Source organism: Triticum aestivum, chromosome 4B, assembly GCF_018294505.1.
Source record: "Triticum aestivum cultivar Chinese Spring chromosome 4B, IWGSC CS RefSeq v2.1, whole genome shotgun sequence".
Lineage (NCBI taxonomy): Eukaryota > Viridiplantae > Streptophyta > Magnoliopsida > Poales > Poaceae > Triticum > Triticum aestivum.
In genome coordinates, this window is record NC_057804.1 from 48,664,652 (window position 1) to 48,687,131 (window position 22,480).

Genomic DNA, 22,480 nt, shown 5'->3' on the forward strand with positions numbered 1-22,480 from the left:
TACAACAACAAGAGCAAACAGAGTTTGTAAAAGTTTTTCTTTATCACTTTCAGTTTATCAACTGAATTGCTTGAGGACAAGCAAGGTTTAAGCTTGGGGGAGTTGATACGTCTCCGTCGTATCTACTTTTCCAAACACTTTTGCCCTTGTTTTGGACTCTAACTTGCATGATTTGAATGAAACTAACTCGGACTGACGATGTTTTCAGCAGAACTGCCATGGTGTTATTTTTGTGCAGAAATAAAAGTTCTCGGAACGACCTGAAAATCCACGGAGCAACTTTTCAGAATTAATAAAAAATACTGGCGAAAGAATTAGCGTTAGGGGGCCCACACCCTGTCCACGAGGGTGGGGGCGCGCCCCCTGGCTCATGGGCCCCCTAGACGTCCACCGACCTCAAATCCAACTCCATATATTTGCTTTCACGGAGAAAAAAACTAGAGAGAAAGTTTTATTGTGTTTTACAATACGGAGCCGCCGCCAAGCCCTAGTCTCTCTCGGGAGTGCTGATCTGGAGTCCGTTCGGGGCTCTGGAGAGGGAGATTCATCGCCGTCGTCATCATCAACCATCCTCCATCACCAATTTCATGATACTCACCATCGTGTGTGAGTAATTCCATCGTAGGCTTGTTGGACGATGATGGGTTGGATGAGATTTACCATGTAATCAAGTTAGTTTTGTTAGGGTTTGATCCCTAGTATCCACTATGTTCTGAGATTGATGTTGCTATGACTTTGCTATGCTTGATGCTTGTCACTAGGGCCCAAGTGCCATAATTTCATATCTGAACCTATTATGTTTTCATGAATATATGTGAGTTCTTGATCCTATCTTGCAAGTCTATAGTCACCTATTATGTGTTATGATCCGACAACCCCGAAGTGACAATAATCGGGATACTTCTCGGTGATGACCGTAGTTTGAGGAGTTCATGTATTCACTATGTGTTAATGCTTTGGTCCAGTACTCTATTAAAAGGAGGCCTTAATATCCCTTAGTTTCCATTAGGACCCCGCTGCCACGGGAGGGTAGGACAAAAGATTTCATGCAAGTTCTTTTCCATAAGCACGTATGACTATATTCGGAATACATGCCTATATTACATTGATGAATTGGAGCTAGTTCTGTGTCACCCTATGTTATAACTATTACATGAGGAATCGCATCCGACATAATTATCCATCACTGATCCAATGCCTACGAGCTTTTCACATATTGCTCTTTGCTTATTTACTTTACCATTACTGCTGTTACAATTACTACAAAATTGCTACTATTACTTTTGCCGCTATTACCGTTACTTCCAAACTACTTTGCTACTAAATACTTTGCTGCAGATACTAAGTTATCTAGGTGTGGTTGAATTGACAACTCAACTGCTAATACTTGAGAATATTCTTTGGCTCCCCTTGTGTCGAATCAACCAATTTGGGTTGAATACTCGGTCGGCGTTCTGGGAACGGGGGTCCCCAGACTTGCCTGCCTGCGGCCTGCGGCGTGGCTCAAGGGGCGGCCCAGCACGACCCATCTTCATCAGCATGAGCTCAAGAACCTCGCGAGGGGCCAAGCCTCGTGGGGTGGACGACAGGGAGCTTCCTCAGGCACGGCCTCGTCAGGCTGGCTCGCGAGGAGGCCGAGAGATCAAGGCGGGGTACCTCACGAGGTGCCCATGATGCAAGCCATGACGACCAAGGGCGCCAGGCGGGCGCCAGCCCGCGCAGTGTCCTTCTTTCCTCTTTGGTGCAAAGGGAGCAAGCGCAGGCGAGAGCATCAAGCAAAGGCATCCGTTTCGGTGCAACAAGACCAAGACCGATGCAACGGCAGGAAAGAAGTCATTGTGGAGCCCAAGCCGGCGTCACCACCAGAGCCTTTGACAGGCGAGGACCAACTTTAGTCAGGATAAGTGTACTGGATGTTCCCCTTCAAAATGGCCAATTGTTGGCGCCCTTCCCGCTCAATATTTGGGAAGAGGCCCAGGGCCTTTGCCTATAAATAGGACTAGCCACCCACAAGGTAGAGCATCATCGCCATCCAATCGGAAATCAGTAGAAAGGGCGACTGAACTCCCCCTAGCAGTTCATCGCACCAGCCAAGAATAGACCCTCGCGAGGCTGTTCTTCCTTGTATTGTTCATCATCAGCCCAAGAGGCAATCCACCACACCACAAACTAGAGTAGGGTATTACACCACAATGGTGGCCCAAACTAGTATAAACCCTGTGTCTCTTGTGTTGTCCCTTTCATAGCTTAGATCCTAGCGAGGCGGTGAGGTGCAGGTAGGTAGAGGGCGAGATCTCCGTGCGCACCCCAGTGTTCGAACCTAGAGGGTTTGCCGGAACCCGAAATCCGACATTTGGCGCGCTAGGTAGGGATGCGCCGGAATTCGTCTTCCGCCGCCCTGTTCTTCACCGACCACCGCATCCATGTCAGACGCTCGTCGGGCCCGCGCCGAGCGTCGAGCCGCTCTCGCTTCCCGCGTCGCCCAGACGGCCCCCGTCGGCGGCCGCCCCCGCCGTTCCCCGTCGCCTGCCGTCAACGCTGCCACCGGCCCGGCGGGGAACGAGCAACAAGCATCATCCCGGCATCCGTCCGTGAGGCGAGACGGCTGCGCTGCTACTCCCTCACTCACCCCAGCTGGTTCTTCGTCCCGCACACTCCGCGCGCCCATGGAGGCTTGAGTTGCGCTCATCGCGGCAAACGAGCTTCTGCGCTACCGCCCAGTCGACGACGTCTACGAAGAGTGGCTCGACCGCGTCGCCGAGCTCGTCCGCGCCGCAGGGGGCTCCCCCGCACCGTCCATCTCGCTGCACCGCGCCCCACCCTGCGCGGGCAATGTAGCTCCGGGGGCGCCTCAGCTACCTCCCCCTCAAGAAGGCGCCCTGGCCCCAAGGCGCGTGGCCCCTAGGCGGAACCCACTCCGTCCGGCGCCAGCGCGGCAAGAGCAGAGTTGCAAGAGGTCCCTCGTCCCCAAGAAGCTGCCCGAGTGCTCCCTGCACCGGCCCGTCGCGACCACGCTCCTATTCCAGCACACTAAGACCCCGCGCTGCTCCCAGCTGCAGCGCATGGGGACCCACAAGACCAAGCTCTTCGTCACCAAAGGCCTCCCATGGCCACAGCAGGCTGCCGCACCTTCACCACTGAGCTGCGCAGCGTCGCATGGCCCGGCAAGTTCAAGCCAGACCTGCCTCCTCGCTACGACGGCATGGCCGACCCTGCGGAGTTCCTCCAGCTCTACGAGCTGGGCATCGAAGCCGCCAACGGAGACGAGAAGTTCATGGCGAACTGGTTTCCCATGGCACTCAAGGACGGGGCCCGCACCTGGCTCCTGAACTTGCCTCCTGGCACGATCTCCTCCTGGGACGAGATGCGCACCCGCTTCATCGCCACCTTCCAAGGTACTCGCGACCGGCCGCCTGCTGTGAGCGACATGCGCCGCATCAAGCAGCAACCAAGGGAGACCCTGCAGAAGTACATCCAGCACTTCAACAACGCACGCCTCAAGATTCCCAAGGTGACCGAGGAGGCCATCATCTCAGCCTTCTCCGACGGTGTGCGTGACGTCAAGATGAAGGAGGAGTTGGCGATGCATGAAGATCCATGCACTTCCTTGGATCTGTTCAACTTGGCGACCAAGTGCGCCAGGGCTGAGGAAGGGCGCCTTTCCCTCCTCGAGCTGCCAGCCGCAGACCCAGAAGAGAAGAAATCCAAGGCCAAGGATGTGAAGCGCAAGGGGGGTGCCGTGCTCGCGGCAGACCCAGACACCAAGAGGGGCAGAGATCAGCCCGAGTCTTTCAAGGGCAGCCGGTACTATGTGTACCACGACCTCCACCCCCACAACACCAATGAATGTCAAGAGCTCTGAGCCGTGCGAGAAGGGAGGATCGGCCGACGCCCTGACCGCAATGATCGAGGCTACGGCCGAGGAGGAGGAAGGAACACAGGACGCTGGGAAGATCGCGGCCCTCGCCAAGGGTGGCGCGACCGACCTCGCGAGGATCGCTGGCAGGATCAGCCTCGCGAGGGAGACTGGAGGGATCAGCCTCGCGAGGATCGTCCGCAAGGAAATGCAGGCCTCCCTCCACTGCCGCCGCAGCCAAGGAGAAACGAGGACCGTCATCAGGACGAGGGGGCTGGGGGCTTCCAGGAGCCGCGCGCGATCACCTGCATCCTGGGCGGAGCTCAAGCCCCAGCCTCTCAACGCATCTTCAAGCAGTTCGCCCGCGAAGTGAATGCAGTCCTCCCCAAGCTCGAAGCCACGCGCCCCCTCAGGTGGTCGGCGTGCGCCATCACGTTCGGCTCAACGGATCAGCTCAAATGCGCAGCCACAGCCAGAGTCCTCCCGATGCTTTGCTCCCCAATCATCAGCAATGTGCAAGTCACCAGGACCCTCATCGATGGCGGGGCAGGGCTCAACGTCCTGTCCGTAGAGACATTCAACAATCTCCAAGTGCCCTACAATCAGCTTCAGCCAACCAAGCCTTTCTCCGGAGTCACCGATGGCTCCACGGTTCCGATTGGGCAGGTCCGCCTCCCAGTCACCTTCGGGGCGCGCAACAACTACCGCACCGAGCTCATCAACTTCAGCGTCGCCCACATTCGCCTGCCATACAACACCATCCTCGGGTACCCAGCTCTCGCCAAGTTCATGGCCGTGACTCATCACGGCTACAACGTCCTCAAGATGCCAGGAAGCGGCGGAGTCATCATGGTGCCTTGTGAAGAAAGAGACGCAGTGTGCTCCCTGGAGCGAGCTTTTCAGGCCGCATCACTTGAAGACCCAGATCGCGGGAGCGGGAGGCTCCTGAGACCACTCCCAAGAAGAAGAAGACATCGCCAGGCCCGACCCCTCAGGAGGCAGGCCCCTCAGGGTCTGCGCCTGCTCAGGGGGCACCTCCTGTCGCATAGGAAGGCGCGCCCGGCGCCCTCCTCAAGCAAGGCTCGGGGGCTCCCTCCTGGAGGGTCACCGACCTTGCTAAGGTCACGAGGGAGGCGCTTGGGCACCACTTGGAGGCGTGTTTCAAAGCACATTTCCCTCAGGAAGGAGCAAGGCAAGGAGGGCCAAACACTCAGGAGTTCGTCAATCAGATCACACAGGAGTTGCAGGAGTCAAGAGTCATGAGTGGTAGCCGCCGCTTACCCGCCGCAGCTCCCCATCCAGCCGAGGATGGTGGGCTGCGTGTCTGCATCGACATCCCAGGGTTCAACGAAGCCGCCTCTCAGGAGCACTTCTGGCCCTCACGCGTGGGGAGCTGCGAAGGCCCACCCCACAGCTACGTTCGCATGCCCCGCGGCTTGCCGAACGCGGCCGCCACGTACCAGCGCCTCATGAGGAGCATCCTGGAGGCTCAGGAGGCCAGGCATTCCGCAGCCCAGGCGGAGATGGAGATGGTCCACGAGGAGCCACCAGCGCCTCCGGAACCTCCCGAGGCTCCTGGGCCTGGGGGCTCGTGAAGATCGGCTTCCGCAGCCCACGATGTCCGCTACTTCAACACCCCTTCGTCTTCAACGCTATTAGGTGACATCCTTCAAGTTTCGTTTCCAGCTGGGAGCGCCCCCAGGCTGCATTATTCCCAGGCCGCGTGGGTCCGTCCCTGCGGCATGTATCACCTTTTTACTTTATGTTCCTAGCTTACTTTGTTGGGGGTGCCCCTCAGGCTGCATCATCCCCAAGTCGCTCGGGTCAGACCCAGCGGCGTGTACCCCTCTTGCATTTTTTTCGGGCCATGCGTTCGACCCAGCATGCTTGTTATTTGATGCCTGTCCACGGCACCCCTTCTTCCTTCATGTCGGCCGCTTGCACGTTAAAGCGGGGGTACCTGAGCATCACGACTCATGGGCTCCTACTGGCTCTCCAGCCCTCACCCTCTGGCCTTGTCCACGGCATCGCGACCTGGCATACCAGCGACGGCTGAGACCCGCTCGAGGGCCGGGACCCGAGGACGTAGAGCATCGGCATCTAACCAAATTTGTAGGAACACATCACAAGTTAAGGCCCAGTGCCAGGCGCAACCCGCCTTGAGGTAGGGCCCCATGAGTCCCGCGCTGGCTCATGGGTGCCCAGATACACCTCGTCAGGCCCTACCGTGCCAGCCACGTGTCAGGGCGGGGTTGTACACGCCCCGGGGGCTCCTCTCGGAGGGGAGCCCCCTCCCATGCACTAGTGGAAGCACCATGCTCCGCGCTGGCTGACGACACTGCTGAGGAGCGGCTATGCCCGTACACATACGGAAGCGCTACGCTCCGCGCTGGTGATAAATAACTGAGGGTGGCCCCCAGCCGCATCAACCTCAGGGAGCCCAGAGCTTAGTGTTTGGCCTCATCACAACGCCTCCCCTCGGGAGTGCCGCGCAAGGGGGCTAGGCACGGGGGCTGCGCCTGGGTCACACCCAGACGCACGCCACCCAGCCAGGCCCCTCGGGCCTGGTTCGTCGCACGTCCCTCCCCGAGTGGAGCCAAGGTATGAAGGCCGTTTGAGCGTCAAGGGGGACTCCTAAGCATCACGACTCAGGAGCCTAACTGGTCACGTAGCCCCTCACTCCTTAGTTCCGAAAGGCTAACGGCGGTTGAGGTATGTGCGGGGCCGGGCTCTGTAGATGTAGAATGGTAGATTCACCCACACATCTCACCTCCCTACTTGCTGTTCGTGCGCCAAGGGGGACTCCTGAGCATCGCGACTCAGGAGCCTAACTTGTCACATAGCCCCTCACTCCTTGGTCCCGTCCTGGTTTCCGGTCGGGGCTAAAGGCGGCTGAGGTATGCGCGGGGCCGGGCTCTGCCGGCGTAGAACATAAGCAAGTAGGAAGGAAAAGCGCAAATCTCAAGGAATTCAAAAGCAAATATTACAGTCCATAACTGTTATTGCGACACCAAACACAAGTTTAAACGCCTCCCCGAGGCATGATGCATGTTGTAGGAGCTGAAAGCAGAACAGGAGCCACAACGGAGTCATTTGTTGGTGGCGGAGCTGCGCGAAGCAGGTTCGCCTTGTGAAGCCGCAGGACCGGCAGCGCCTCACTTCGGCTTGGTGCTGAAGGCCCGGAACTTCGCCAGCAGAGCCTCCACACGACCCCTCACGGCCTCAGCAGCGGCAGTGGCAAGCTCAGCGCTCGCTGGCTCCAGCAGGCTGTCGAGGTCGACATCGGGATCGCGAAGGTAGACGTGGGTAAGGACCCACGTCAGCACTGCACAAGACAGGACACGCGCCTCGGCCTCAGCCGTAGGGCCAAGGCCAAGGGTGACATCTTTAAGAGCACGGATCAGGAAGGGGAGCAGCTTGGCGGGGCCATCCTCGGCGCCGGCCAGCGGGCTTTCTAGGCCGCTGTTGTAGAGCGACCTCAGCAAGGTGCGAGCCTTCACCTCCATCTCCGTGAAGGCCTCACGGTCCTCGGTGAGGACCCGTGCCTTGCCGTCCAGCTCGACCTTCTTCGCCTCCAACTCCTGGTCCAGTGCGCCCAGGCGGTTACAGCGCTTGTTAAGCTTGGCGTCTTGGTCCTTGACGGCCGCCTCGCGAGCCATCATGTCTTCCTCCTTCTCTTGGCGAATGCGGGCCTCCTTGGGAAGCTGGTCCCGCAGGCCCTGCAGCTCGCTCTCCAGCGCCTTGCAGCGACCTCGGGCATCGGCCACCTCCCCCAGGGTGGTGTCGCGCGCAGCCTTCGCCCCAAGGACGGCCAGCTTCTCCTCGTCGCAAGACGTCGAGGCCTGAACCAGCGCCGCTCGAATCGAAGCGTCAGAGCGAATCCAGCCAGAAGCCAGCTCCAAGCGCCCGGCCACCAAGCGAGGGTCGGCGCCCAGAAGATCTTGCCGCAGCCGATCCAGTTCAGCAGTAGCACGATCCAGGACAGTGGGAGGAGTCGGAGAGACAGCAGTTGGTGGAGTAGGAGGAGAGGACGGCAGCGTAACCACAGTATCCTGAGGCGGGACCTGCTGCGCCCCAACAGTTGTGGCGGTGGCATCAGGCAAGGATACCTCAGGAGTCGCTTGGGCCATGGGGGCTGAGCTCGCCCCAGCCAGCTCCACCAGGCCTCGCGAGGACAACCGGGCAGGAGAGGCCCGTGCCTTGTAGTCACCTTCTTTCGCGAGCAGAGGCGCTGCCCCAGAGGGAACCTCAGGAGCTCCCTTCAGCTTCTTCGTCGCAGGCACCAGCCTAGCCAAGAGATACAGACATCAAGCCTCAGCGACAAAACAGGGAATAAAACAAGAATCAAGCACTTACTGTTCATCGCTCGCAAGCTCGAGCAACCTCCGGCCATACTTGAAGCCCGAGAGCCGACTACAGGGATCAGCCTCGAGAGGCCCGGGAGCAGGAGGCGCGTCTGCGGATCGCCTCGGAGCCGGGGCAGACCCGCGGGGGACCAGCCCAGTTCTGTCCTTCTTCGAGATCGGGGGCAAGCTCTCGCCGCCCCGCTCGTCGCCATCCTCGTCGTCGCTCGGCAAGAGGCGGAGAGCGCGGGACCTGCGCCGGGGAGGGGCGCTCTCGACTCCCCGTCGGTAGCCGCGGAGTCAGGCCCTTCTTCCAGCTCCTCTTCTTCCTCCTCTTCGCTGGAGTCGCCGGAGGACACGTTCACCGTCGCCAGGGCCACCGGGTCCTCGGGAACCTCCGTGGGCACGGGCCCGTCCCCATTGAAGACGGGCATGGAGTCCACCACCTGCTCCCAATCATCTCGAAGGAACAGGGGTACAGGGGCGCCCTCCAACCTCGCCACGTCTCCCCCAACCAAAGATTGGAGGACCGCGGCCAGATCTTCGTCGGCCAAGCCTGCGGGGCTCGGGTGGGGCCTCCATAGCGGAAGCGAGTACTGACAAAGCGGGGCCACCTGGTGCTCCAGGAACTCCCTCAGGAGCGACGCACCGGTCAGCTTCGCCACCGCCATGTTGTCCGGCCTCAGATCTGCGTCCATCTTCTCCAGCACCGGCTTTGCGCGAGGGTCCATGAGTTCCACGCGAGACCAATCATCGGAGCTTGTGGGGTGCTCTGTGGGCAGAATGAGCCGAGGATGGATGTTCCCAACATCTACCATGACCCACTTGCTCCTGAAGCCCTCAATCCTCTTCCCGGGCTTCGAGATGGCATTGGAGCTGCCATACGCAACAAAGCTCGCGCACATGGAGATGGGACCACGAGAGGTCCGGAGGGAGAAGTAGTGGCGCAGCAAGGCCACTGAGGGCTGCACCCCGACATGAGCCTCACAATAGTAGGCGAAGATTGCCAGGAGAAGAACAGAGTTGGGATGGAGGTACGGAGCTTGCAGTTTGTAATGGCGGAGGACAAAGAAGAAAAACTCAGAAAAGGGAGGCACCAGACCGGCAGCAATGGCACTTATGAAGAGTGGATAGAAGGTGCTCCCTTGGCCCTCGGGAAGGGCGGAGCCGACCTTGAACACCTCTGCCCCGTCGATGCCTTGCACCGCCGCCATCCGGCGCACCCGGGCAAGGCTCGTCTCCGACACGTTCGGCGAGTCCAAGGCGGGTGAGTACCAAGATCCAGCCGGGGTCTGGCGAGGCGCCATGTCTTGCTAGGGCACACGATCGAAGTAGATCTGAAGATTTCAGAGGCAGGAAGGAAGGGCGCAAGAAAGGGGATCTGTGCAATGACCAGAGGAAGCAAGGGAAGCAAAGCCTAGACAGATGCCACTCTTTTATCGATTCACGTAGTTGCTAAGGCACCCACGACCAACCAACCGCCACGCGGCGCCCGAGGCCACAGGTTGTTAGGGCCCGCGGCGCTTCGCACTTGCCCCTTCGCTTCTCTGCTCAGCCAAGTCCGGGCGCGCCTTGGGCTCGGGGGCTACTGTCGGCGTTCTGGGAACGGGGGTCCCCAGACTTGCCTGCCTACGGCCTGCGGCGTGGCTCAAGGGGCGGCCCAGCACGGCCCATCTTCATCAGCACGAGCTCAAGACCCTCGCGAGGGGCCAAGCCTCGCGGGGTGGACGACAGGGAGCTTCCTCAGGCACGGCCTCATCAGGCTGGCTCGCGAGGAGGCCGAGAGATCAAGGCGGGGTACCTCACGAGGTGCCCATGACGCAAGCCATGACGACCAAGGGCGCCAGGCGGGCGCCAGCCCGCGCAGTGTCCTTCTTTCCTCTTTGGTGCAAAGGGAGCAAGCGCAGGCAAGAGCATCAAGCAAAGGCATCCGTTTCGGTGCAACAAGACCAAGACCGACGCAATGGCAGGAAAGAAGTCATTGTGGAGCCCAAGCCGGCGTCACCACCAGAGCCTTTGACAGGCGAGGACCAACTTTAGTCAGGATAAGTGTACTGGATGTTCCCCTTCAAAATGGCCAATTGTTGGCGCCCTTGCCGCTCAATATTTGGGAAGAGGCCCAGGGCCTTTGCCTATAAATAGGACTAGCCACCCACAAGGTAGAGCATCATCGGCATCCAATCGGAAATCAGTAGAAAGGGCGACTGAACTCCCCCTAGCAGTTCATCGCACCAGCCAAGAACAGACCCTCGCGAGGCTGTTCTTCCTTGTATTGTTCATCATCAGCCCAAGAGGCAATCCATCACACCACAAACTAGAGTAGGGTATTACACCACAATGGTGGCCTGAACTAGTATAAACCCTGTGTCTCTTGTGTTGTTCCTTTCATAGCTTAGATCCTAGCGAGGCGGTGAGGTGCAGGTAGGTAGAGGGCGAGATCTCCGCGCGCACCCCAGTGTTCGAACCTAGAGGGTCTGCCGGAACCCGAAACCCGACATACTCTACCCTAGAAAACTGTTGCGATCCCCTATACTTGTGGGTTATCATGGCCCGCAGTGTGAAGCCGCCGAATATGAAGATCTGTCCGGGGAGAAAAGTTTCACCCTGGACTGCATTGTTGTAGACGATTGGAGGAGCCATCAAGCCTTATGGTGACGACACAGTGGATCTCTCAATGAAAGCGCCAATGTCGGTGTCAAAACCGGCGGATCTCGGGTAGGGGGTCCTGAACTGTGCGTCTAAGGCTAATGGTAACAGGAGGCGGGGGACACAATGTTTACCCAGGTTCAGGCCCTCTTGATGGAGGTAATACCTTACTTCTTGCTTGATGATATGAGTATTACAAGAGTTGATCTACCACGAGATTGTAGAGGCTAAACCCTAGAAGCTAGCCTATGATTATGATTGTTGTTGTCCTACGAACTAAACCCTCCGGTTTATATAGACACCGGAGGGGGCTATGGTTACACGGAGTCAGTTATAGAGAAAGGAATCTTCATATCTTAACCACCAAGCTTGCCTTCCACGCAAAGGAGAGTCCCATCCGGACACGGGACAAAGTCTTCTATCTTGTACCTTCATAGTCCAACAGTCCGGCATTCGCATATAGTCCGGCTGTCCGAGGACCCCTTAATCCAGGACTCCCTCAGCGGGCGGCTGTGGAGTGGGGAAGCGGAGGCGGTCGTGCACTGGCCCTCTACGCAATGGCGGTTCAGCTTGATTTCTAGCAGCCTTGGATCTAGGATTCAGCGGGCAATCATGGCCGTAATGGGCCGGGCGCTCACAGATGATGCAGCATAGAGGCTCTCTACAATCCTTTCTACGATGCAGCTTGCTAAGGCACTTGAAGCATTTGCCTCGGAAGCGACTTAAGAAGGCCGCACGGCCCTGCTCCGCATTGAAGCCGCCACGCCGGTCCAAAGAAGGCGCCTGACAGCGCACACCATTACCCAGCGGATCGCCTTGAGCTCGCTGGTTTTTCCGGGATTGGACCTCAGTCCAGCCACCGTCCAGCTCCGGAGGGGAAAGGTTGACGCCTAACTCTGGTGCCACAGATGGATTGAAGCCTCTACCTGCCTAAAGGAGGAACTGCACCCTGACCTACGGCCTGAGGGGATGGGGCGCTTCCGGATCCCTTGCCATGGAGTAGGATTCAGGGCGGAGATGCGGGATCTTGGGTGGCGGGGCATTGAAGTCGCAGCGGATCTGGCTCCCCAAATGGACTGCAGGTCGCGAAGGAGGGGACGCGGGGGCTAGAGCTATCGCTAGAGCTAGACCGAGGGGAGCACGGCGGACCCATGCTGGAGGGTGGGCCGGGCCTCGGCGGGGCGGGCGGCAGAGCGGGGGTGGCCGCTGCGGCCGGAGTGGCCAGCGGCACGGGGTGGGGGGAGGGGAGGCTTAGCTCAGCTCAGCTCTTCCTTCACAAGGTTCACCTAAATGTCCTACAAAAGTAAACATGCAGAGTATGCAGTGACTCGAATTAACTGTCCGGTACGTAACGGTGTCGCTCGAGCGGAACTGTCTGGCATAACGGTGCCAAATTTAAGCCTTACATAAGCTATTCTTTCCGATCCATATTAATTGACACTGATTTAATACAACTTTAGTAACAAAAAATAATCAGCAAGTGCAGGGCACATTTTTTTGCGGGGAAAACAGAGAGCTTTATTCATATGAAAGCATTCTTGGGACAATCAGCCAATAGGATGGTGACCAAAAAGCTAGGAGTCTCCTCAAGCCAGCTCTCGGTCACATTCAAAGTGCAAGCATGCTTTGCACAAAGATGCGCCGGGAGGTAAGTTGACCTGTTTACATGCTGAATAACAAACAAAGTAAAATTATTACATAGCTCTCCTATCTCTAACAATAAAGGAGCCACAATTGAACGAGAATTGTGGCGAGTGTTCCAGAGCGTCACCATCTCCAAGCAATCAACTTCCACTACCATGTGCGAGAATCCTCGAAGAGAAGCGAAACGAACTCCATCTCGTAGTGATAAACCCTCCATAATCAAGGGATCAGAGATGCCCATGTATGGCTTGCACCATGCTCCCAGGAGCGCCGAAGAGGATCGAGCCACCCCTCCCACACCGCCCTTGCCATCTGCTATGTTTAAGGCACAGTCCGTAGTGATCTTGACGACACCATCATCTGGTGGTCTCCAACCGAATCTAGGCAGGATCATCGCATCTCATCGTGGTAGATGAAGGAGGGCGATCGCTTCCTTGGTGGCCCTGATCGTTGTTGTAGGATCCCTCCCCTCCTCGCCATGCTTAATCTGGTTCTGGGAGTGCCATATAGACCACATTATCATGGTGATCTTGGCACGGTCATCATCTGTAAACCGAGGATCACATGTGATATCCCGCGCCCATGAATCTGGATGAAGACAAGGCAATTTGAGACCAAACCAAGCACACGCTTCTTCCCAGAAGTGTTTTGCATGTGAACAATGTATGAGTGCATGCTCCAGATTTTCGTCCATAGCCAGACAAACTTTGCATCGACGAATCTCTGCAATATGTCCATAGTTGAGAGTGGCCTCATCTGGGAGAATTCCACGTAGAACCCTCCACCATAACACTCTAACTTTCGGGATGACATTCAATTTCCATAGAGATTTCCACAACTGTGTATCATCCTCTGAGGTTTCGCCCCATGTCCAAATTTTAAAAATTTACACGTAAAGTCACATATGTATTTAATGACGGGTGAAGTGTGACTAATAAGTACTCTCTCCGCCCCATAATGTAATAGCATTGTTTACACTAGTACTTCCTCCGTCCCATAATATAAGAGCGTTTTTGACACTACACTATATTATGGGACGGAGGGAGTAGCAAACTTGCAAATTCACACTCTACCAACACCAACTTCACAATAAATTTAGTTGCCACTTGGTATGTAAGTTGACATCATGGATAACTCAAACTCTGACATTCACTACAGGAATCAGGCACTTTGCCATCAACCATGGCTGACGGCAAAGGCGTGGATGGCTGACGACAAAGACCTTTGCCATCGGCTAGCAGACGGCAACACATCCGGCTGAATAGGCTACGGCAAGGCCACTTTGCCGTCTACTGGCGGACGACAAAGATGAACTGACGGCAAAGAACCTGGACGGCACACGTGGAAGCTTAGGGCCGTTAAGGGGTTCACAGCGTGCTCTACCGTCTGCTGGCTGACAGCAATGATGCAAAGTTCTTTGTCGTCAGCCAGCGGGCGACAAAGAAACCATATAGGCCAGCCCAGTGCCCCAGGTTGTACAGGTACCTGCCATGTGGCAGCTTTGCTGTCAGCTCGCTGATGACAAAAGCACTTTGCCGTTTGCTAGCAGACGGCAAAGTGACTGTATAGCCCCTTTTTTCTTGAGTTCATTCAATTTGACAGAATTCCACACACACACACACACACATTTGAAAGTAATTTCAACAGGCATACCAACAATAACTTTCCAACAACATTAGAAACATACAAATTTCCAACAACATATCCAACATACAATGATTTCCAACAAGAAGTTTCCAACAACATATCCATATATACATACATATCAAAAACAAGTTTCCAACAACATATCCATATAGACATACATATCCAAAAGAAGTTTCCAACAAGTTTCCATAAACAAAAAGGAAGCATAAGGAGAAGAGGGTACTCCATCAATGCAAGCTTCCTCATCTAAAGCAAATCTGCAAATTGGGAAAGATGAAAGTTAGAAGAAGAAGAAAAAGAAGCAGAAGAAGAAGAAGAAGAAGAAGAAGAAGAAGAAGAAGAAGACTAGCTAGAAGAAAAGGAAGAAGAAGAAGAAGAAGAAGAAGAAGAAGAAGAAGAAGAAGAAGAAGAAGAAGAATTTAGCTTCTCTTTCTTTTTCTCATCTCCTCTTCTTTATCTTTTTCTTCTTCTAACTAAGGTAGGTAAAAATACCATTTTTAGCTAAGCTAGGTAAAAATGCTAAGTGTGTAGGTCATTTTAGAGATAAGCTAGGTAAATAGGTCATTTTGGAGCTAACCTAGGTACAATGGATCATATTGGAGCTAACCTAGGTAAACTTGGTCATTTTGGAGCTAACCTAGGTAAAATGGATCATATTGGAGCTTATGTAGGTAAAATTGATCATTTTGGAGCTAACCTAGCATTTTATGAGTTAACTAAGCATATTATGCCATTTTTGGCATAAGTAAGCTAAGTATAGGTCTTTCTTGAGCTAACCCAGGTAACTAAGCATATTAGAGCTAATTTACCATTTTGGAGCTAACTTAGGTCATTTTGGAGCTAACTTAGGTAAAATTGATCATTTTGGAGCTAATTAGGCTTATTATGTCATTTTCGAGGAAAATAAGCTAACTATATGACATATATGAGGTTACCAAGATTGTTATGCCATTTCAAACCTAAGTAAGCTAATTATGCCATATTTTACATAAGTAAGCTAAGTGTATGTAATTATTGAGCAAACCTAGGTAACTAAGCATATTAGAGATAAATTAGCATATTAGAGCTAACTTAGGTCATTACGGAGGAAACAAAACTAAGTCTAGATCATTTTGGAGATTTGACATACCTGACATACTTCACTCCTCTTTCTTCTCCTTCTCCTTCATCATCCTGATGCGCTTAGAGCGGCGAGGCAGTGGGATGTAGTCTTCTACCACAATTGGCATGGTCATGTCGCCCAGCTGTGGGATCGTGAGGTCATTGTCAGGCACCACCACCATCGCGAGGCCATCTTCAGGCACAACCATCGCTTGCCCATCGTCAGCCAACACCATACCTTGGCCATCGTCAGCCACCAGCATTGCGAGGTCATCGTCAGACAGATTAGGCTGCACCTACTCATCCCCACTCTGCTCCTCTTCTTCCCCACTCCATTCCGGATCATCCTCGCTGCTGCTTTTGCTGTAGCCAGAGTCGGTGCTGCTTTGGCTGTAGCCAGAGTCGCTGCTGCTGCTCCCATTGCCTGACCAAATGCAACAATGACCGTTAACAATTGATGCAAGACAAAGCCAAATGTAGAGGAAGAAAAGGCAGAATGTATTGGCATCGTCGTCGTCCTGGTAGCGCATGTGGCACATAGTCGTGTTGAACACCTTCACGGTGAGCATGGCATCACCGTCGTACCTGAAGAGAAGGAAGTACCCGTGCCGCAGGTCGTAGGCACGATAGAATTGCTCCCAGCCACGACACAGGTACATGTGGCCATACCTGATCACCAGCTGCATGTCCCAATGCGTGCGAAGCCCGCTGCCGGCCTGTCGCAGCTTCACATTCTTTGGCCGATGGCCGTCCAACATCTTCATGAAAGTGTCACGCAGCCTTTGCAGCGTGGGACAAGGAGTGATGTAGCAAACGATAGAGTTATCATAAAGAGATGGGTGAAGGGGATATATCTCCTTTTACATACCTGCCTCCTAGAGGAATTCTCAAGTATGATACCGAAGAACTCGAAAGCATCCAACTCGTACTCCGATGTGGTAGAGCGCAGCCTGCGGTGGCGGCCTCCCCCCATCTCTGATAAGCAGCAGAAGAGACCAATTAGTACCTTACAACATTATCATACAACATTACAGCAGCACAAGTTTTGAGCAGAAGATAATCAACTACACTTAATTAATTTGGTAGGTTAGTTGGCAATAGTTGGAATAGACCCAAGTTTTTAGACATGAAATAAAACTGAGAAAAAAAAAGCAACGCACTTGTGCTCAACAACATCAACAGAGCATAGTAATCTAAAACACAAAGCATATTTTAGGTGGCTCTAAGTTGACATACTAGAGCTGAGCACAAGATTTATTAGTAGCACTAGTCGTCACCCCGTGCCTTCGCACGGGCTAGACACAAAAATGTTGACTTTAGTTGAATTTCATATAATAAATATGTTAACTTCTTTCGGTCAGCAAACTAGGCAACTAGCAGTATAAAAACCTTCAACTAAAGAAAAGAAAGAAACTAGGAGTGTTGGTTGAGAGATCCCAGTACAAAAATGAGTTACCAAAATGAAAGGAAAGCAAAAACAGGTGCCCACTCTAATCTAGTATCTTACTGAACTGCTAACACACAATCACCTGAAAGTTTCAGTTTCGGTCAATCATCTCAACCAAGATGATTTGCTTTGAGATCATGAGAATAACCATGATATGAGGATCTAAGACTGGTGGAGATTGACTGTAATAATAAAGCATGGTTTCTTGTGCAGCTATAAGCATTAACTGCCAGCCATCTGATGGTCACGTTCACTCGGCAGGGAGCAGCAGCCACACATTACCTGAAGCTACAAGTACCATGAAAATAAGAACAACATATACACGACTACTGCCCGCTGTACTGTATTCACCCTCAAAGAGACCATAACTCTTAACAACTAAAAAAACATGACATGGAAATATACTCTGAAATTTTGAAACAAGTCCTAAACTACTCTGAAATTGTTAATTTTTGAACCTATATGACAGCCACCAGATCTTCTGTGTTTCTCGCACTTGTTACTACCGATGCGGATCTTCAACTACAATCAAGAGGGAGCATTCAATCTGAACAAAAAACAAAAACATTTTTCTGAATTTAATTCGCATCATGGGCAGACAGTACCACAGGCAAATCAAAACTAACTCGAACAATACATATGAATATAGCACAAAGATCATAACAGATTGTGAACCATACACTCCCAAAAGGCAGACATTTAATCTCACTTTCACAAGGATCAAAACCCTAGGCGGAGACAGTGACCAAATCAATGCATCAAAAGTGCAATTTGGGCACCGTGAAGAGTGGCACACTTACTTGAGGGCGAGGACCGGTCGAGGTCGATGTTGGGGTGGCACGAGGCAGAGGAGGGGGTCGTTGGGGCGGCGAGGGCGGCGCAACGACGGGGTTGGCGCGGGGCGGAGAGGGGGTCGCCGGGGTGGCGCGGGGCGGCGACACGGGGGCGGGGCGACCGGCGACGAGGGTGGCGCGGGGCATCGGCGGCTTGGGCTCGGGGAGGAGAAAGGGGACAAAGAGAGTGGTCGGGCGCGGGCGTGTTTGTTTTTTTAGTTAGGGCACGGGTCTTTGTCGTGTGCTAGCAGACGATAAAGAGCCTACCTAACGGGCACCAGTTTAAGCGCTTTCTTTGTCGTCTGCTAGCTGACGGCAAAGAAATTGTCCGTTAGGCGGTTCTCACTAGTGGGCCACCCTGCCTCTTTGCCGTCCGCTAGCTGACGGCAAAGCTTCTATGCCATCTGCTAGCTGACGACAAAGATCTGGCTGACAGCAAACGCGCTCTTTGCCGCCGGCTTTCTGTATACTGATGGCAACGACCTTCTTTGCCATCAACTAGCTGACGGCAAAGATCTGGCTGACGGCAAAGATCCTGATTCCCGTAGTGATTGGTAGAGAAGAATGCAGTCGTTGTATCGAGGATGAGAACATCACGATGATGTAAGGATTGCGACTTTTGAATGTTGCAAAAGGAAGTTTGAGTGTGCTTTTTGGTGGATATCATTTGGGGGATTCTCATAGAAAATCTATGTGCTTTTTGGTGGATATCATTTGGGGGATTCTCATAGAAAATCTATGTTTTTGTGTGAATTGTACTTGTTTCTCTATGTTTAACTAGGGGTGCAAATGTCTATTGTTTAGGGTAGCTGGTGACCCATTTTAATCCAACCAAACAAACTATTACATTTTTTTTACTTTTGAAATTTCAATTCATTTGGTTGAACAAAACAGGGCCCAAACACCACCTCCTGCACGTACAACTGAGCAAAAAAGCACTCGGTTAGATCAACAACAATAACAACAAAAGTTTGAGAACTGGTACACAATGTGGTGAATTGATGACTGCCGGATTACATGTTATATGTCCTGATCCGAGATATCAGAAAACCCTCAATTAATTTTACTCCACAACAGACGTGGTGAGCAATTTTCAAATCGTTCAGAAAAATTCTTAGAGCTATTTTTTTTCCGGTAAAAGTAAGCAAGGAACCCCTAAAACCAATATCCCTTCTCCTAATAGGCAGAGCTCCAAAATGAACTTGGCGACTCCCCGACACTCACTCCCATCGCCCGTCGCCTTCGCCCCTCCCTCCCGCCCGATTTCGTCGTCGCCATGGAGGACGACGACGAGTTTGGCGACCTCTACACGGATATCGTCCTTCCGACGTTCGAGCCCCCGAGGCCGCAGCGCGCCGCCTCAGCCCCGAACCCTAATTATGTGCCAGCTCCCGTGTCGATCGCGGCAGTGGCAGGCGACGAGGAAGACGACGAAGACAGACAGCGGGAACATTACAACTACATGCAAAAGTGCCTACCCTAGAATGCACTACAGAGACGCGTCTCAACCGACACCAATCGCCTCCGAAGATCAACAACTACATTGGACTTCACTTGTCGATGCACCGATCGCCCTTAATGCCAAAGGAGGAGACGACAAGCAAATGATGGGACTTGGTCAGTCCAGAGAAAGGCATCACCTTGGATTCCCAGCGATGGCGTACATGGCGCCTCTGAAGAACAATCTTGGGCAGTGGCAAGCATCGGACGAGCGTAACAAGGAACCTCCAAGCCAAGTCTCCAAACACAATGCTCCCAACGAAGGTACGACGTCGTGGATGCCGCCATCGTGTCAATCCCACACCGAGCCTAGGCTTTCACCCGGAGACATCTACCAAACAAACACGGGAGCAGGAAAGTGTCAACACGCCTCAGCAACACCTCCAAGGAGGGGACAACGACCACGGGTGCCGTCGCTGCCGGCACTGACAAATGGGCAGGACTTTCGTCTGTTTTTGCCGCACACCTCCCACCCTCGACGCCGGTCTGGGGCCATCGTCCTAGTTGCTCGCACCGCTGGTGCCGTAACACCACGTCGTTGTAGTCGTAGCATCACGGTCCACCAACACCCGCATGGCCAAGATCGCATTCCACCTCCCGCCCAAACGAGAGAAACACAGCATGGCACCTCCATCCCCACTGGACAGGGCTGCACACCTCGCACAGCAGCTGTCTCACTCTAGACAGCTGCCACTGCCACAACCCTTTGTCCCAGACCTGACCCCGATGGGCCCAAATCGAGCCCACACTTACCCCTCCTTCTGCATCGGCGCCTCTAGGAGGGCAGCCGTATGCCCACACCCGAGTTGACCGCTGGTCGCCGCACTCCGGGAGCTCCCGCCACTCTTGGTCAAACTCCACACAGCTGTCGTCACCATGGGAGCCGATCCGCACGGCCCTCCACTCTCGCACCGGCACAATATGTAGGCGTTGTTCCTCGACAGACTACTCCGCTCCTCCGCGAATCTCCGTCTCGCGCCATGGCCTGACCTCGCGCCGCTCGTGTGATGCCACCCCTTCGCGCAAAGGGGCGGGGGAGGGAGGGGGCGTCTGGGCTTGCTGACCTCGCCCGCCGCCTTTGACGGCCAGACCCCATCACCATCTGGGACGGGGGTCTCTGGCGTCTAGGGTTAGCTCTCTGGAACCGCCCACGCGTGCAGTCTGGGAGGGAGGGGAAAGTTTTTGCTCCTGTAAATATCAGTTTTGATAAAGCACGTTTAGATGTGCTCTAAGTATTGCACATGTAAATCCCATGTCATTAATTTACGCTAAGCTTCATGCAAGTATTTTTTTTAATTGATTGAGTCACTTAGATGTGTGATAAACTCAAATAATATATTGAAAACCGGACTAAAATTGACCCGACCACCCATAAGAAGACACGCCGCCGAGGCACAAATTTGCCCTATGGACGAAATCAAATCACAGAATGAACTGCCCGTGAAACTATTTCATGCGGCTGACCTTTTTGTGTGACGCCCGACACGAAGGCGCCACACTACACTGTGCAACGCCTCACAGATAGACGCTACACGCCTGGCCAGCGTTGCACCCCAGACTGCCTAAAAATTGCTAAGTCAATGTGCAGAGCCTAAGAGCTAGGCGCTGCACTGTATAGTGGGGCGCCTAGCTCTCAGGCGCTGCACTAGTGGTTGCACTATAAAATGAAGCAACCACTAGTGCAACGCCTAGAAGCTAGCGCTGCACACCGACTTAGTAATTTTCGGATCACACGGATGCAACAATGGCCAGGCGTGTAGCGCCTATCTGTGAGGCGTTGCACAGTGTAGTGTGACGCCTTCGTGTCGGGCGTCGCACAAAAAGGTCAGTCGCGTGAAATAGTTTCACGGGCAGTTCATTCTGTGATTTAATTTCATCCATAGATCAAATTTGTCAATTTTGCCAGCCGCCGCGAGAAGTAGAGATGAGCTTGCATCCGAGATAGCAAGAGAGAACCAAGTTTTCTGCCAAACCAGCCAACAAAAGCTGACATTTCTTTTCACCTGGCGAGCGCTGGTGGTTACGCGCTACAGATCGTTAGTCCATTTAGATGCATCACTCGATCGGATTTGGCGTTACGTCACTGACCGAACCAACCCAGATCACGTGGACAATATGCCAAATTCAAGCAGTGACTCGAGTCACGTAACGGTATCGCTCGAGTGGAACTGCCTGGCATAACGGTGCCAGAATTTAGACTGATGTAAGCTACTCCTTCCGATCCATATTAATTGACACTAATTTAATACAACTTTAGTAATAAAAAATACATCAGTAAAGATAGTGCATGGCACATGCGGGCGAGCTTTCGCCCTATGTCCAAATTCTAAAAATTTACACGTATAGCCTACATATGTACTTAATGACTAGTGAAGCATGACTAATAAGTGACAAACTTTCAAACTTGCAAATTCAAACTCCACTCAAAACCAACTTCACAAAAATCTTTATTTGCCACTCGGTATGTAAGTTGACGTCATGGCGAACTCGAACTCCGACATCGATAGAGAAGAACGCAACTGTGCTACCAATGATGATAACACCACGATGGTGTAAGGATTGCGACTTGAGTACGCCCAGCCGACGACCGCCCGCCTCCGCCGCCGGCGATTTTGTGCCCGGTAATGCCACCGCCGCCCGTCCGTCCAGCCGTGCCACCCTAGCCGTCGCCGACCCGTCGATTTTAGTCCGCCCCGCCAATGACCGTGCGGCCGATTCAGAGGTTCGCCGGACCTCTGGCGGCTGTAGCAGCTCACGGGCGCCTTCCCTGGTAGCCGTTGTCTGCCGCCGAAGCTAGTAGGCCAGCCACACGACCATTTCAATCCACCGAGCCGGTGGTTTCTCGGTCGTTGCCGCCGTTGTTGCGACGCCGCGAGCAGAGTCCTCCGGCAGCCACGCGGGCGTCCAAAGGTTATTGAAGCAGCCATCGCCCACTCCATACCCTTTGTGCTGCCCATCAACGCCCCGACCCGCCACCGGCCGGTTTCTTCCTCGCACGCGACGTGTTTGATAAAATTATTTATTAGAGTAGGAGGTTTACATTACCAAATATATCATTTATTGGAGTTGCACTTTTACATCATCAATATGCATCATCTGTTGGAGTTGCCCTTTTTTAAAAGATGTAAAATGCACTTTTTGGAGATGTAACCTGTTTTACATGTCCAAAATTTACATCATCTATTGAAGATGTTGTTACATCTTCTCCAGGTGTTGTATTTTACATCTTCTGGAGACAGATATGTAACAAAATCACATCTACGTCATCTGTTGAAGATGGTTTTGAGTCTCAAAGATGAAAAAGTAAGCTATTTTTACATCTACATCATCTATTAAAGATACTCTTAATATATATACTTCGTCCATTTCTAAATGCAAGTCTTTGTAGATATTCCTATAAAAGACTACATACGGAGCAAAATGAGTGAATTTACACTCTAAAATGCATCTATGTATATCCGTA